This window comes from Puma concolor, chromosome D2 (assembly GCF_028749965.1).
Source record: "Puma concolor isolate L17-30 chromosome D2, mPumCon1.1.hap2, whole genome shotgun sequence".
In the NCBI taxonomy this organism is placed as follows: Eukaryota; Metazoa; Chordata; class Mammalia; order Carnivora; family Felidae; genus Puma; species Puma concolor.
Window position 1 is genome coordinate 7,381,648 of NC_141677.1, and position 14,874 is coordinate 7,396,521.

A 14,874-nucleotide genomic window follows, 5' to 3' on the forward strand; every position below is an offset into this window, starting at 1 on the left:
TATAAGAAGATCTTGGTGATGTCTGAAAAATAGGAATTTAATGGCAATTTTGTTTTTATTGCATGTTTTCACTACAGTGTAGTTTGAGCTAGTTTGGTTAAGTGAATGCCATCACCATTTCCATTGAGAATTAAAAAATCACCAGTGTTTAACATGCAGGCTTCTAAAGGCAGACAAAAAAATCAAACCCTTAAATCTAATGAATTTGCTGCTAATGTCCCAACTCTTTTTGTTCTTTTATTCCTGCCAGATAAACTAGCCAGACATCTAAGACTTAGTCTTAAACGACGTAAGTAGAAGTTTTGATTCGGAGTGCCGTTAACTAGCACAGAGAGAAAGGTTTGTGAATGGAACAGTATAATCAGTCTAAACTGGTGTAAGGACAGTATTTTAAACTTTTAAAGATGAAATGTTAGGGACTGGTTTTTCTATAGAAGTAGATTGCTGTAGGAAGCCTAATGATTAAGTTGCTTCTCCACTTTGTTGTTGTTGTTGTTGTTGTTGTTGTTGTTGTTGTTGTTAATTTTGGAGCAAGTCTGTTCCTTTATAACCATGATCTTGCTATTTTTCCGTCCTTCAAGAGGGCTTCCTCCTTACAAATGTATTAGAATGTAGGTAGCTAGACTTGGTAAAGTCACGTTGGTTGGCCCAGGCTTTAAAAGCTTGTAATGTGAAGAAGACAGGAAAGGGCAGATAATTTCATTGGTGGTAATAAATCCCCTTTGGTTCTTAAGTTAGCTATTTTGAGAATACTTTTCCATAGCAACAACAATAAAATAATCACTCCTAGTTCCCCCATGTGGAGACATGGCCATTATTGATTCTTCAGTGACTATACGTTTTTTTCTGTATATTCATATATATATTTTCTTCAATAATAAAATTTGTACTGTGCATACTCTCAAAGCCCATAAGGTTAGTATTTCTGACGTAGACTTACAGTATTCAGTTACATCAGAAAATGAGCAGTGAATTGATTCTTTCTAATGCTACAGATGCAGATTATATGCAGTTACTGAGAGCCCTTTCCAAGTCGGTTGCTTAATTATGAATGTTTAGATACTGTTGGCATCAGGATGATACATGTCTAAGTAAATAAAATAGTTACATTTATTTAGCCTAGACAAGCTTAACATTGCAGATACATCTCCTCAAAAGCCATTTTAAATATTTGCATTTTGGAATTATGTGTTAAATAGTTAAGCGGAATATGTGAGACACTATATGAGTAGTTCACTTCACTGTTACCTTTCAATTTCCCTCCTAGGTTGGAAAAGAGGATGAGCTTTTCAGTTTTTATAGTTCCCAAACAGTTCAATGTAGAGTGAGTTAGTTTAACACCTGCAAAAAAAAAAAAAAAAAAAAAAAAAGAAAAAGAAAAAGCTACCGCTTGTCTGTCAATTGTCTTTAAGTCTCTGTGCTAGTGTGGTTTCCAGCATCTCAGAAATAGTATTTCATGAATGGTTCACCTTTAGTTCTGGAACTTAAACCGTGTTTAGTGTCCTGGGGGCTTAGAACATGCGGCTCTTTTTTTTGATAGTCATTTGAGAATTTTGGTGAGAAAGATTTAGCTGCAGGGCAGTACGTCACGTATAAACCAACATATTGATATTTCAAGAACATTTTTACATATATGAGTGAGGTCAGCTGCCAGCTTTGAGCATTACCAGATTTTAAAATACAGCCACATATTTTTAAATGAAGTGTTAAGGATTTATATATATATATTTTTAATTAAAGATAATGTCTGTCTTGTTGCATGTGGATTCTCCTCTGTTCTTGAAATGGTTAGAGGTTTTGTTTGGAATGGAGCAAGGCTTGTAGTCACGGCTCTACTGTTTCAGGTTGTCAACTGTTTAGTGAAATTCTGGAAATGTTTAGGTGTGGCTTTCTGAAGACTGTCATTTATTGGCGTTAATTTATGTGCACCGGTAGTATTTTCTGCCCACCCCATCCAGTCGTCCAAATGATACCCAGTGGTTACAAATGCCCTGTCAGTTTTTACTTTCTCCTGTCATTAAATTGCCCTAATGGGAAGTTTATAAATGCGAGTGTGGATGGGTGGCTGGGTGAATTAAATTTTTGAATGCTAGACTCCCAAGTTCAGAGACTAAATCCTTTGAGGCAAACCGTTCTCACTGGAATCTCATAGTTCATTGTAATGAAAATAATGTTTACCTTGGATGACCTTTGACATACAGGAATGAATCTTGGATATTAATGAACTTGTTAGTAGCATCTGATGTGTGCATTGAGTTATTTTCAAACTTGTGCATTTAACCAAAGTTGGTGTATTGGAAATGTTTATATCAAGTTCCATTTGGCTACTGATGGACATAAAAACAAATGCTTTCCTATGGAGAGTATTTTTTTCTTTAAAAAATTAAAAAAGTTAATTATTTTGAATATTTGGTTTTAAATTTTTTATTCAACAAGTATTTATCAAGTCCCTTCCTTTTATAAGATGTTTGGAAAATATTAGTGATCAAAACAGACATACCCTCTTTTGCCCTCAGGAGTTTCCATGCCAGGAGAGGAAATAATGTTTTATTAAAATAAAATGTGATCCGTGCTGTGAAATAGGAGTTACATGTGATACAGTAATGACCACCAAGCCTCTCATATGCTCCCCTCGACTTCGACCCCCTTGAGCTTGGCTGGGGCCATGGTAACTAGTCAGTTCCAATGAACAGACGGTGAAAGTGAGGTGGCACTTCTGAGGAAAGGCATTACAAATTAAGTTCCTCGCACACTCCTTGGGTTCCTTTCTTCCCCTCTGGCAGTGACCAGGGACTGGACACATTTCAGATGGTGCAGCTCTGTCAGCCTGGGTCTTGAGTGACTTTACGGAGCAGAACTTCTTCAAATCAAACATGTTAGACATTAGCATGAGCAAGAAACCGATATTAAGTTAGACCGAGATCCTGGGACGACTTGTTGCCATAGCGTAATTAATTATATTCTAACATGCTTTGGAAGGGTCAGAGAAGGAAGCGGGGAAGGGGGATTTAAAATTAAGCCAAACAAAGGGCAATGTCTTAAAACCAACAACATGGTGCAATAAAGAAACTAAGTTGCAGGTCAGTCGTTATGGATCACCTGCCAGGCACTGTTTTAGATACCTGAGACCAATGGGCAAACGGCAGATCCCCGTTCCCATGAGGTTTACATCCCAGTGAGGGATACTAGGTGATAAACAGCGAGCACTTGGCCAGTTATAAGGCAATGCGGGTGGCTGGCTGGGGGATTGTGGAGCGGGGGGTGGGTTCAGGTTTGCAGAAGTGATGAGATTGCAGTGGTGATAGGACAGTCTGGAAAAGCCCTCACTGGGAAGGTGAGGACTGAACAGAGCCCTGAAACCGTGGCGTTAGAATTTTTTCCCATCCTATCAAACAGCAAGATGCACCCCATTATCCTTTATAAAATTTTATTCTCACCTACAACTCTATATTAGTTCCTGGGTTTTTATAAGATCATTATTGGTATATCTATCTAGGGGTAAATTTTGAGAATGACACCCAAAATAATCTAAATCATTCTGTTTTCTAAACTGGTTTGGCAAAATCCATATAAACAATATAGGTTCCTCTTCATTCTCAGAGTTTAGTTCATTTAAAATTTTTTCTTGTGAAATCTGTATATGTCTCAAAAATACTTGGTAACCGCTTTTCAGTAGAAGTTATGGCCTTAAACATTTCTGTAAAGCTGAAAGGAAATGCCATATATGATTTATCAATGGGAAACAAGCTATAAATTTTGAGTTACTTCAGAAACAAAAGGGGTGAAATTTATGGCCTAGTGCTATATGCTTTAATTCTTAACTCACGAACAAAAGTTTCTTGAAAAACACCAATATCTAAATAGTAAAAGAAACTTTTTTCACAAAGGAGGAAACCCTTCCTTCCCCTACCTCATTTCAAGATCCACAAAATTTAAATTTATGATGGTGGGCAAATAGTATAATTGAGTTAATTTGATAAGATAGAGACTTGCAACTTTTTATTTATTGGAGCATCATCTTACGGTATTTGCTGTTGATCGGTTTTCATCCGTCTGGGCAGGCACCTGGGGCATGAGATTTTGAAAGAAAATGTAAACTATTAGCTTTTCCTCTTTTCTTAATTTAAAATACAATTCTAAGTGATTTTAAAGATACTTTCCTTTGGAAATTTTGCATTTCGTTTCTATTCTGACTCTGATGAGTTGTTGTTTTTGTTTTTGTTTTTTTTTTTACATTTTATTTTGCTTTAGAAAAAACTTAAGGTAGCTGAATAGGTTTCCCCAACATGAGAAAAATGGTCATGTAAGTTTAGAAGAAATATTTGTGTACATCCTTTGGTCTTGGCCTAAAGATTAAACATTATTTACTGGGCATGTCTCTTGAACCTACCTCATTGGAATTTGGAAGAATATTCCAATAGTAATGATAAATAAGCCTCAAACTTAATTTGCAACGAATTAGCCATATTTTTACTCCACTTGAAATACCGGAGACTTGGCGCAAGATTTAGTTATGCTTTTCTATTTAATAATACTCCATTAAATGTGACCTGTAGAGATTACGAAGCTTATCAAAAATATAGTCTATAAAAATACCCTAAGTATGACGATGCTTTTTTTGTATTAAAACTGAGCTCAAGTAGTCCAAGCAACTGATACTGGGATACATCGTGACCTGTAAGTTAGGAAAAATAACAGATGAGAGTCATGTTTATGCTTCTCTTTTCAATTATAATCATGTTTTTGAAATTACAGATCTCCTACTTTTCCAATCCTTATCTGTAAGGAAGACCAATGTATATAAGTTTTACGGGTGGATGTGAAAATTAGCAACCTATTTCATTTTATTCAATATTTTCATGAAGATATCATTGGCAGGGCAGCTCAACATTTTACATGGTTATCTTCAACAAGGGAACTGTAAGTGTTCTTTAAGTCATTAATTAGCTAATCCTATTTACTGCGTATAGCCATCACAATTCATATGAATAATGCATGGGCTTCTCAGAATTATTAGTACTGTACATCAAATGAATGTTTGAAAGGGGAAATAACTCTTAGTCTTTGGTAAAAGAGTAGGCATAAATTAAATTTCCCGTTTGCCAGACTCAGCAGACACCGTTTCATGTGTTGAGTTGTCCTTGGAGAAGACTGAGGCCATTGTTTCCATTAACAACAACAAAAAAATCCAATAATGTTAAAACAAAAATACCACTATAAACATGATCAACTGAGGTAAAATCCCTGCGAGGAGGTACTTGAAAATCTCAAGCAACTTGAATCTTCCTCAAGAAAGTTCAACACAGCTCTCTCAGAAAACCTGGAGATGCATGTCTAAAATTCATAGGAGTTCTGTGATAAGTCACCTACCTAGAGACCAAAATAACAGAGCAGAGAGAAAGGAAGCTGAGGTAAGAAAGGGAGGAAAAGGGAAGAAAAGAGCCCTGGGGGGGAGCTCATGCTAACTCTTAGTACTGGAGGACTTGTAGGAAAATACTTGGTGCCCGTCTCTTGTGCCCAACACTGTAGTAGACGTTTCCTGTGCCTTACCCACCCTTCAAGGTGTGTGGTTTCATCCCAACTTGTCCACAGAAACTGAAAGAGTGTTCAAGCTGCCCAGGCCTCACAGCTAGTAAGTAGGGAACTGGCTTTGAACCCAGGTTCAAATTTTTACCATACTATGATACCACCTCTTAACTAAAATCAAATTCACAAAGCAAACCAAAAACAAAAGCGTGAACAACCGATCGTAACGGAGTCATGCCTGTATCCTTTATTACTGACAGAAGAAAAGCAAATTTGAGTACAAGGTTTTAAGTCCTGCAAGATGAACAAAGAAGAGAAATACTTAACCGCTGTTCGCGCCATGAAAGAGAACTCAATCTTGCAAAGTTCTTGGGAGGTAAGATGGTAAGGTGTTGGCACATGTGTTTGTATCAAGACTCAGAGTGAGAGCAAAGTTCGCTGTTTTGGTCTTAAATCTGTTGAATGAACTTGTACCTTATTTTCAACTGAACTTCAAATACACTGTTGTTTAAAGCAGTTGGTTCCCGTTAAGCAGGCCATCTAGCCATCTATCAGGTGCATCTGTATATGCCGCATGCCTGGTATCTAGTTGGAATTATGGTGGTGTGGAGTCAGAGCAGGTCATTTAGATTTCAGACTGGGAAACAGAGTTTACGCAGAGGGCAAAGCAAGCAGAGTGGCTTGTTGTGGGAACAAACCTGGCCGTTGAGGAAGCTGTAAGAAGAGAAAAGCTAGAACAGGGAGAGGGACATGGAGAGGCGTGGAAGACGAAACTTGGAGAAGTAGGTGGGGAAGCTTCTGATTCCTCTCAAGCCCATTTCTGCTGTGAACAGCAACTAAACATTTCTGGACCACACACAAAAAAGCAAATACCTAAGAACTCAGACGGATTGTGAAGGAGACTCAGAACTTGGAAAAGCAGCCTCTGTGAGGATGCTTCCCTTCCCTTTTTCTTTCTCTTTCTCTTTTCTCTTACAGGTTTGCGCCAGGGGTCAGCCCCACTTATGGAGATGCACAGCAGTGGAGGTTTACTGTCCAAAGAGCCAGGAGAAGCCTCTCCTGTTGGCCAAAGAGCATGGAGTGGGGGGAATGGGAAAATCCTAAAGAGGGGAGAGCTGGAAAGGCGGACCCTCTCTCCCTGTGTGTATGACTTTCCACATGTCCTGGGCTCACTCCTGAGCTGGTGTGCACAAGACAGACCCAAGGAACTCTGGCAAAGTCGACAAGAAATGAAAATGAGATCAAAACTACTGTTCGTAGAAAGTGACACAGGATTTGCAATCTGAGCCTAATTGGGTTGATTGCCTGCTTAAACAAACAAAATATTTCTCAGACAATTTTAGTAAGACCCAGAGTTGACACAGCCCAGTATCCAAAATTGCTTAAGTAGGAAGACCAGGATAATGTGACCAATTTCCAAGGAAAAAGTCAAGCAAGAGATGCCAGCCTCGAGATAAACCAGATGTTAGAATTATCAGACATAAAAGCAACTGTTATAATTATGGCCCATGAGATGGAAGATAAACACACTTGAACAGAAAGAAGTTCTCAGCAGAGAAATTGTAAAAAAGAATCACATGGAAATTCTATAGCAAAAGATACAATATCTGAACTTAAAAACGACTAGATGGGCAATAGAAAAATGGAAATGAAAGAGTCAGCAAACTTGAAAGTAAATTAGTAAGTGTCCAACTTTAATAATGCCTTTAAAGTCTTAAAGGTGGATGAGGCTTTGAAAAGCAAAATGTATCTGACTGTAATTAGCTACAGGGAGCCCCAATAAGATATTAATCCGAGTACATTCTTGTGGCTTCCTGAGATACATACGAAGAAATTCCTGCTGTTTGTCAATTACGTTGAGTAAGGAATTCGCATTATCATAGGCCCAACTGTAATGATTATGCAAATGTTCTACTACAGCGTCTTACACAGGTTTACTATGTAGAAAACATGTCACATATGTTCTGCGACTTACAATGTCCAAGGTGATGCATGCATTGACAAAGAAAGGTTTCCTAATCGGCTCCATTAAGTTGTGTACCTGCAGTCAAAGCAGTTTTGAAACATAGGAGTGTCATCACTAGGTAATTGCCAAGCTCATCATCAGAGTCAGCGCCTGGGAAATTGATTGGCTCGCCTGCTCATGTTAACTCTTTGATTCAGCTTTTGTAATAGGACCTCTCCCTAAATATAGATGTTATTACAGTGATGCTGTATGAAAATTGACCTATCTTGTAGGCACAATACATGCTTTTCAATTTTATAACAAAAAAAAAATGCTGTTAGTACTTGGGAATCTGTTATGAGAAATCATTAAGGTGAATTTGGAGTAAGATTGAACTGGTATATTATGTTTGGAAAAATGACTTCCTGCTGAAGGAAGAGAATTTCAAGGCTTTAGAATACCTCCCATTGTTACATTAGCACCGTATTGCTCTTAAGAGGTAGCGTAAATTCTTGTAATGCTGGTGATAATTCTGGATTTAAGAGTTTAACAAGTGTTGCCATTTAATTCTTATAAGATAGGAAGCACAGTTATATCCATCTTATGCATGAGGAATCGAGGTATAGAAACGTTCAGTAACCTAGAAAAACTAGCCTAGAAAAACTAGTAAGTGGCAGAGCCAGGACTGAAGTTCAGGTCAGCCTGATCGCCAAACCTAAGCCACTAACCACGTGTTACATATGTTACTTCCTATAGCAACTAAAGGAGAAATTTCATGTTTCGTTTTTTTTTTTTTTTTAAAGTTTATTTTGTGTGTGAGAGAGAACGAGCATGAGCAGGGGAGGGTCAAAGAGAGAGGGAGAGAATCCCAAGCAGGCTCCACACTGTCAGCGCAGAGCCTGATGCAGGGCTTGATCCCACGAACCACGAGATCACGACCTGAGCAGAAACCAAGAGTCGAATGCTTGACTGACTGAGCCACCCAGGCGCCGCTCAGGTTATTTTAAAAGGGCATAGCCTTCAAGCCGCCAAGGGTAGAATAGTAGTCAAAGCAGTGGTTCTCGCGTTTTTTGGTCTCAGGATTCTTCTTTTTTGGCCGCAAAGAGGGTTTATTAAAAATATGGAACGCTTCACGAATTTGCATGTCATCATTGTGCAGGGGCCATGCTAATCTTTCTGTATCGTTCCAATTTTAGTATATGTGTTGCCAAAGCGAGCACAGTCTCAGGATTCTTTTAAACTCCTGAAATTTCTTGAGGACCTCAAAGAGCTTTTGTTTATGTGGGTTATTTATACTTACTGATATTTTCCTCTATTCGAAATTAAATCCGAGACATTATTACCTGAGAAATATTTATTAATTAAAAATAACAATAAACTCAGTACGTATTAACATAAATAACATTTTTTAATGAAGATAATTATGCTTTCCAAAACAAAACTTTGGTGATGAGGATGGCTTCTTTGAAAAGAAAATACATTTCTTCCCCAAGTATCTATTAATGCTTGGCTTAATAGAAAACAGCTGGATTTTCACATATGCTTCTGCATTTAATCAGTTGTGATATGTTGTTTTGGTTGTAGTATATAAAGAAAATAGAGCTTCTGTACCCAGATATGTAGTTAGGGAGAAGTATTTTAAGAGCCTTTTCAGATAGTTGTAGGTATTCTTACCTGATAATCATCAAACTCAAGTTGCCATTTTTAAAAAGGTTGTTGCAGTGTGGGATTGGGAAACCTCATCGAACTTTTGTGCTCTGTTTAATTCAAACCTGTTGCTTTTATCTTGTTCTTTGAATGGTCTTTTACCCATGTATAATTTTGTAACATCATGCATGGATTATTTGGAACATATTGGCTCACTGATTTGTATAGATCTTCCAAATGTGGGCACATTTCATTGTAAATGTAAAAAAGGGAAAAGCACATATGCTAATATCATCTTGAGCTCAGCAGAAAACTCTTTAAATACTGGGAAGCTATCAAGTTCATAGTAGCAGAAACAAGTTATTTAAAATATTTATTTTTACTTGAAAGCTTGAATTTTATCACCGAAAATACATACTGTTAATTGTTTTTCCAAAAGGGTCTCGGTATCCCACTGGGGCCATAGGCCACACTTTGAGGGTCACTGGCGTAAGAGCTTAGATTGGGGAGAAGCAAGTTGGAAAACATTTGTCTAAAGGTCCAAACAAATTAATTTTCAGGGTGCTGAAGGAACTTGAAGACGAGGTCTCAGAATCACTAGCAGTGGGGGAATGGGAGAGAGTTCAGACATGTAGGAATGAGAAAAGACTGCCTTGCCTCTCCAGAGGGATGTATTCTGGGTAACTCTGATTCCCAGAAAAAGACTATGGGATATTCCGTAGCAGGTAGCTTAAGATTACAAAATAATTCTGTGATTGCCAGATGTGGTGAAGGCTAGGAGGTCATCTCAAATATCGTTTTTTCTTTCTGATCATGTGACACAATGTGTCACATGGTATATACACTGAGCTATTTGAATAACTACATAAAGACAGTTGAAGAGTAATTTGTGTGGGTACTGCTTGTACAAAATGGCACATGTTGCTTTTGATCAGAAAATCAAACATAAAGAAATTATACATAATATAATTTCTCATAAAAGAAAATTTATAGAATACCTACCATATGCAAAATGTGGTGTTGGGAAAATGGCAGCTCTGAGGGGCACATATGAGGAAGTAGCATGGCATTATGGGAAGATCATAGCATTAGGAGTCGGGACACTTGAAAATGTGTTCATCCTGGTTTTCCACCAACTCAGTGGCTGCCCTTGGGCAAGTGACTTCAATTCTAGACCTACGCTTGATATCTGTCATATTAAAGAAGTTAAGGCCTCTGAAAGGGATGGAGTTGTGCTCTCTTATGCCATGGAGCGTAACCAGAGTTGACAAATGGGATTTTGGAGATGTCAGTTTGCCTCACGGTGGCTAACTTCCTATCTCCGTGAGGTCCATTACTGAAGCCACTAGCCTCACATGGCTATTGAGCACTCAAACTAGGACTAGTGTAAATTGCGATTTGCTCTCAGTGTAAGTTACACACCAGATTTTGAAGACTTCATATGAAAAATAGAATGTAAAATATCCCATCAGTAATTTTCATATTAATTTCATGTTACAAAAGATAAGTTTTGGATGCATTGAGCTATGTTAAAGTATTATTAAATTAATTTCATCGGTATTTTTAAAAAATACCTGGCTACTAGAGAGCTTAAAATTACATAGGTGGCTCACGTTATATTTCTTTTAGACAGTGCTGTTCTAGCTAACAGAGTTTCCAACAAAAGAACAGTAACTTAAAGAAGAACATAAATTTACGTTTAATTTTACTTTTTGAGGTTTGCAAGCAGAACCCGGGTCACAGTTTTGAGAAGACAGCCTCACAGAAGACTGCGTGTGCTATGCAGCTGGGCTATACTGGGTTCTCCATCTGCACTTGGGTGAGTGCTAAGGTTCTTTCAGCTCTGCTCCCAGGATTTGTCAGTGGTAGTAGGTGAGGGAAACGGCCTAAAGGAATGCCTGACGTAGGACACGGGGGACTTACCTCCGTTCCTGGATTCAAGCAGAGAATGTTCAGTGTGTACTAATTGAGTGAATGAGAGCATACAAAATGCGTGTGGGTATTTCAGGTAAAATGGATGATGGTTTAAGACTCAGGCTTTGCATCAGCTCATTGCCAGCATTTTCTAGCTCTGTGGCCTTCCTTACCTATCCACTCGGTGCCCCAAGATCTTGGTCTGTAAAATGCAGGGTCCGCAGGTGCAACTTTTCAGAGCATGCACTAGATTTCCCTGGACATGCGGCGAGCTACAAAACTTACTCTGCAGTGCTCTTGTGTGAGTCACAGCTTACGAGAGAAAACTACACACAACGACAAACCCTTTGTAAAACACCTTGCCTGTGAAGTTGGTAAGCGTGTTCTCACTTCCTTGTGTCCCCTAACCATCTGTGCAGCATGATTCTGAAACAGCTCCACAGGGCTCGTCACTGAAGCAGACCTGCCGGGAGGCCCTTAACCACCCCATCTCCCCATCTCCTGGTGGGAGGTCCACTTGTGGGGAAGTGGACCCCTTAGGTGCAAAGAGAGCAGAGGCGCTCTCTCTCCAGTCCTGCACCTCCCATGCAGACCCGCCCCTGCCTGTCAAGTGTTGATCTCATGTGCCTGCCATCTGACCCTTAGGATTCTGCAGCGGAGGCCTGGGTGATGAGTAGCGATTATTTTTGTAACCCAGGACTGCCCGCAATCACATCCTCCTTCCCTCCCCTCCACCCAGCTCTCTCCCCTTCCCCAAAGCTTCTCCATCTGCCCATTCTGTCCCTCTCACCTTCCCCCCTTCTCTCCCTCAGACCTACCTTGGCCTGATCTCTTACTGGAGAACCAAAGGCTCCCAACTTCTGTCCTTCTATCATCACCCAGCCCTCTCCCTCCTTCAGTCTGCCTCCCTGAGATGCAAAACGAAAAGTACTCTTCCTCTTGCTGAAGGCAGACTTTTCTACCATGTTCTTAGTCCTCTCTTCCCCAGGACCTAGACCATGTTTTATTGAATTACCTCTTTTTCATCTTGTTTTTGACATTTCGATCTTCTTTGGTCATTTCTTAAAGAGTTTATTAAATATTCTTTTAAATATTCTTAAATCTTTTTTTTTTTTTTTTTTTTTTTTTGCAAAGGAAGAAAAAAACCTTCCCTACCTTGCATTCTGTTTAGGTATCACTCTCCTCTATTTTTTTTTTTTTATCAATTTTTAATTTTTTACTGAAGCATAGTTGATACACAATGTTACATTAGCTTCAGGTGTATAACATAGTGATTTGACATCTCTTTTTTATTTTTTATTTATTTTTTTTTTAATTTTTTTTTCAACATTTATTTATTTTTGGGACAGAGAGAGACAGAGCATGAACGGGGGAGGAGCAGAGAGAGAGGGAGACACAGAATCGGAAACAGGCTCCAGGCTCTGAGCCATCAGCCCAGAGCCCGACGCGGGGCTCGAACTCATGGACCGCGAGATCGTGACCTGGCTGAAGTCGGACGCTTAACCGACTGCGCCACCCAGGCGCCCCGACATCTCTTTTTTAAAAAGCTTGTTTTATTTATTTATTTAATTTATTTATTTATTTATTTATTTATTTATTTATTTATTTTGAGAGACAGAAAGAGAGAGAGGGGGAGCACGTGAGCAGGGGAGGAGCAGAGAGAGAGGGAGAGAATCCCAAGCAGGCATCCCTGAGGTGGGGCTCGATCCCACAAACCGTGAGATCATGACCTGAGCCAAAATCAAGAGTCTGAGGCTTAACCAATGGTGTCACCCAGGCACCCGGTGATTCGATATCTCTATACATCACGCTATGTTCACCACAAGTGTGGTTACCATCTGTCACCACACAATGCTATTACAGTACCGTTAGCCAGAGTCCCTGTGCTGTGCCTTTTCTTCTCATGACTTATTCATTCCATAACCGAAAGCCTGTATCTCCCACTTCCCTTCATCCTTTTTGTCCATCCCCCTCTCCTCTGTCTTTCTAAAATCAAGTTAAAAAAAAATTTACCCTTGTCTCAACTTCCTCACATCTCATTCACTCATTTTCCTATTTATAACATTTACCATATTAATTTAGTTACAAATGCATTCAAGAATCACATGTAGAATAATATGTCTATTTAGAGATATTTTAGACCTCATCAAGTTATCAATCAAGTATAGTAGTGGAATATACACATTTTCAGATATTTAGGAATTCAGAATCTTTATCTCCTATGCAACTTTCCTGGCAAGGTATGGGAGAATATGTTCTATGAAAATGCAGAAGTAAACCAAGAAACAGGAAGACACAGGATCTGGGAAAGGGGAGGGAGGGCAGCAAAGGGAAGTCCTAAAAATAAAAGCTACATAGCAGGCCTAGAGAAAAACCAGTCCAGATTGAATCAGAAATGTGGAGTCCTCAGGGAGGACTCAGGTCTCCAGGAGGGAAAAAATGGAACCAGTGTGTTTGAGTGCATGCAAAAAGTTATCAGTAGGTAGGTGACAGAGATGCTGGAGAATTTTGTAAAAAAAAATATGTCAGAGTGTCAGAGGCACGTTAGAGTGTCAAGCAAATGAAAACATGGGGTAATTATCAACTCCAGGAAAAATGAAATGTTAAGTAAGATAGGATCTATGCTTACAAATGACTATCAGTTTCCTCAGAAGCATTACTATACATTATTAAAGTGTAAACACCGATTAATGATTTCACCAAAAATCGCTGAGATGTTGCTTGGGTGGTGTGGTGGGGTAGAGAGGTGAGTTGTGCAAGAGCTGAGTCTTTCTCCGCCATCATTAGGAAGTCACCAGCTAATACCTAACACCTGATATCGATGAATAAAGAGGTAGAACTATGATGTGGAGTTCAATATGTAGAGACAGATTAACAAGAAAAGGTGAGGGTCCAATTGAGACATTGTCTCTGGAGACTGTAGTCATGGAGAGGGGCAAAGGTAGGAATCTGGTTTTTTTATGATAAACTTTTGAGTATTGTTTGAGATTTAAAATTATGCACATGTTATTTTCATACATAATATTTAAAATTTAGGGGTAAGATTTTGATGTCACTGTTCTCCAGGATTCAAAACCTCTCCCTCTTCCTTTCTCCTATACCAACAGCCTTCCTTGGTGATTTCTTCTATATCATGATATTCACTGGTATTAGTACTCCACAGCTTATAGCTGGCTGTACCCCAAAGGCACAGCTTCCCCTGTAGTCTTCTCTAATGGGAGGTGATTTTTTTTATTAAAAAAAACCTCACTTCTTTAAATTTAAGTTAGTTAACATACAGTGTAGTATTGGTTTCGGGAGTAGAACCCAGTGATTCATTATTTACATACAACACCCAGTGCTCATCCCAACAAGTACCGTCCTCAATGACCATCACCTGTTTAGCCCATCCCCCCCCACTGCCCCTCCAGCACCCGTCAGTTTGTTCTCTGTATTTAAGAGTCTCTTATGGTTTGCCTCCCTCTCTGTTTTTATCTTGTTTATTCCTTCCCTTCCCCTATGTTCATCTGTTGCATTTCTTTTTTCTAATGTTTATTTATCTTGAGATGGGGGGAGGGGCCGAGAGAGAGAATCTCAAGCAGGCTCCCCCGCTTGGAGCAGAGAAGCCTGACACGGGGCTCAAACCCACAAAGTGCAAGATCATGACCTGAGCTGAAATCAAGAGTCGGATGCCTATCCGACTGAGCCGCTCGGGCACCCCTCATCTGTTTTGTTTCTTAAATCCCACGTATGAGTGAAATCATATAATATTTGTCTTTCTCTGACTTATTTCACTTAGTATAATACACTCTAGTTCCATCCACGTTGTTGCAAACGGCAAGATTTCATTCTTTTCCATTGCT

General features: G+C 39.1%; 1 protein-coding gene and 1 non-coding gene across 6 annotated transcripts in view; one reads left to right on the top strand and one right to left on the bottom strand.

Moving 5' to 3' along the window:
* Positions 1 to 6,565: 6,565 nt before the first annotated feature.
* The window catches only part of LOC147575750 (uncharacterized), a 37,770-nt gene continuing 29,461 nt past the window's right edge, over positions 6,566 to 14,874 (top strand). For all 5 annotated transcript variants that reach the window (XR_015241521.1, XR_015241524.1, XR_015241523.1 and 2 more), the window contains exon 1: positions 6,566 to 10,937. The gene's annotated coding sequence lies outside the window, so the exon portion shown is untranslated. The remainder of the gene's footprint in view (positions 10,938 to 14,874) is intronic.
* On the bottom strand, positions 8,586 to 8,691 carry LOC112851601 (U6 spliceosomal RNA). The gene has a single exon (XR_003222788.1). It is a non-coding gene; the product is annotated as a U6 spliceosomal RNA (small nuclear RNA).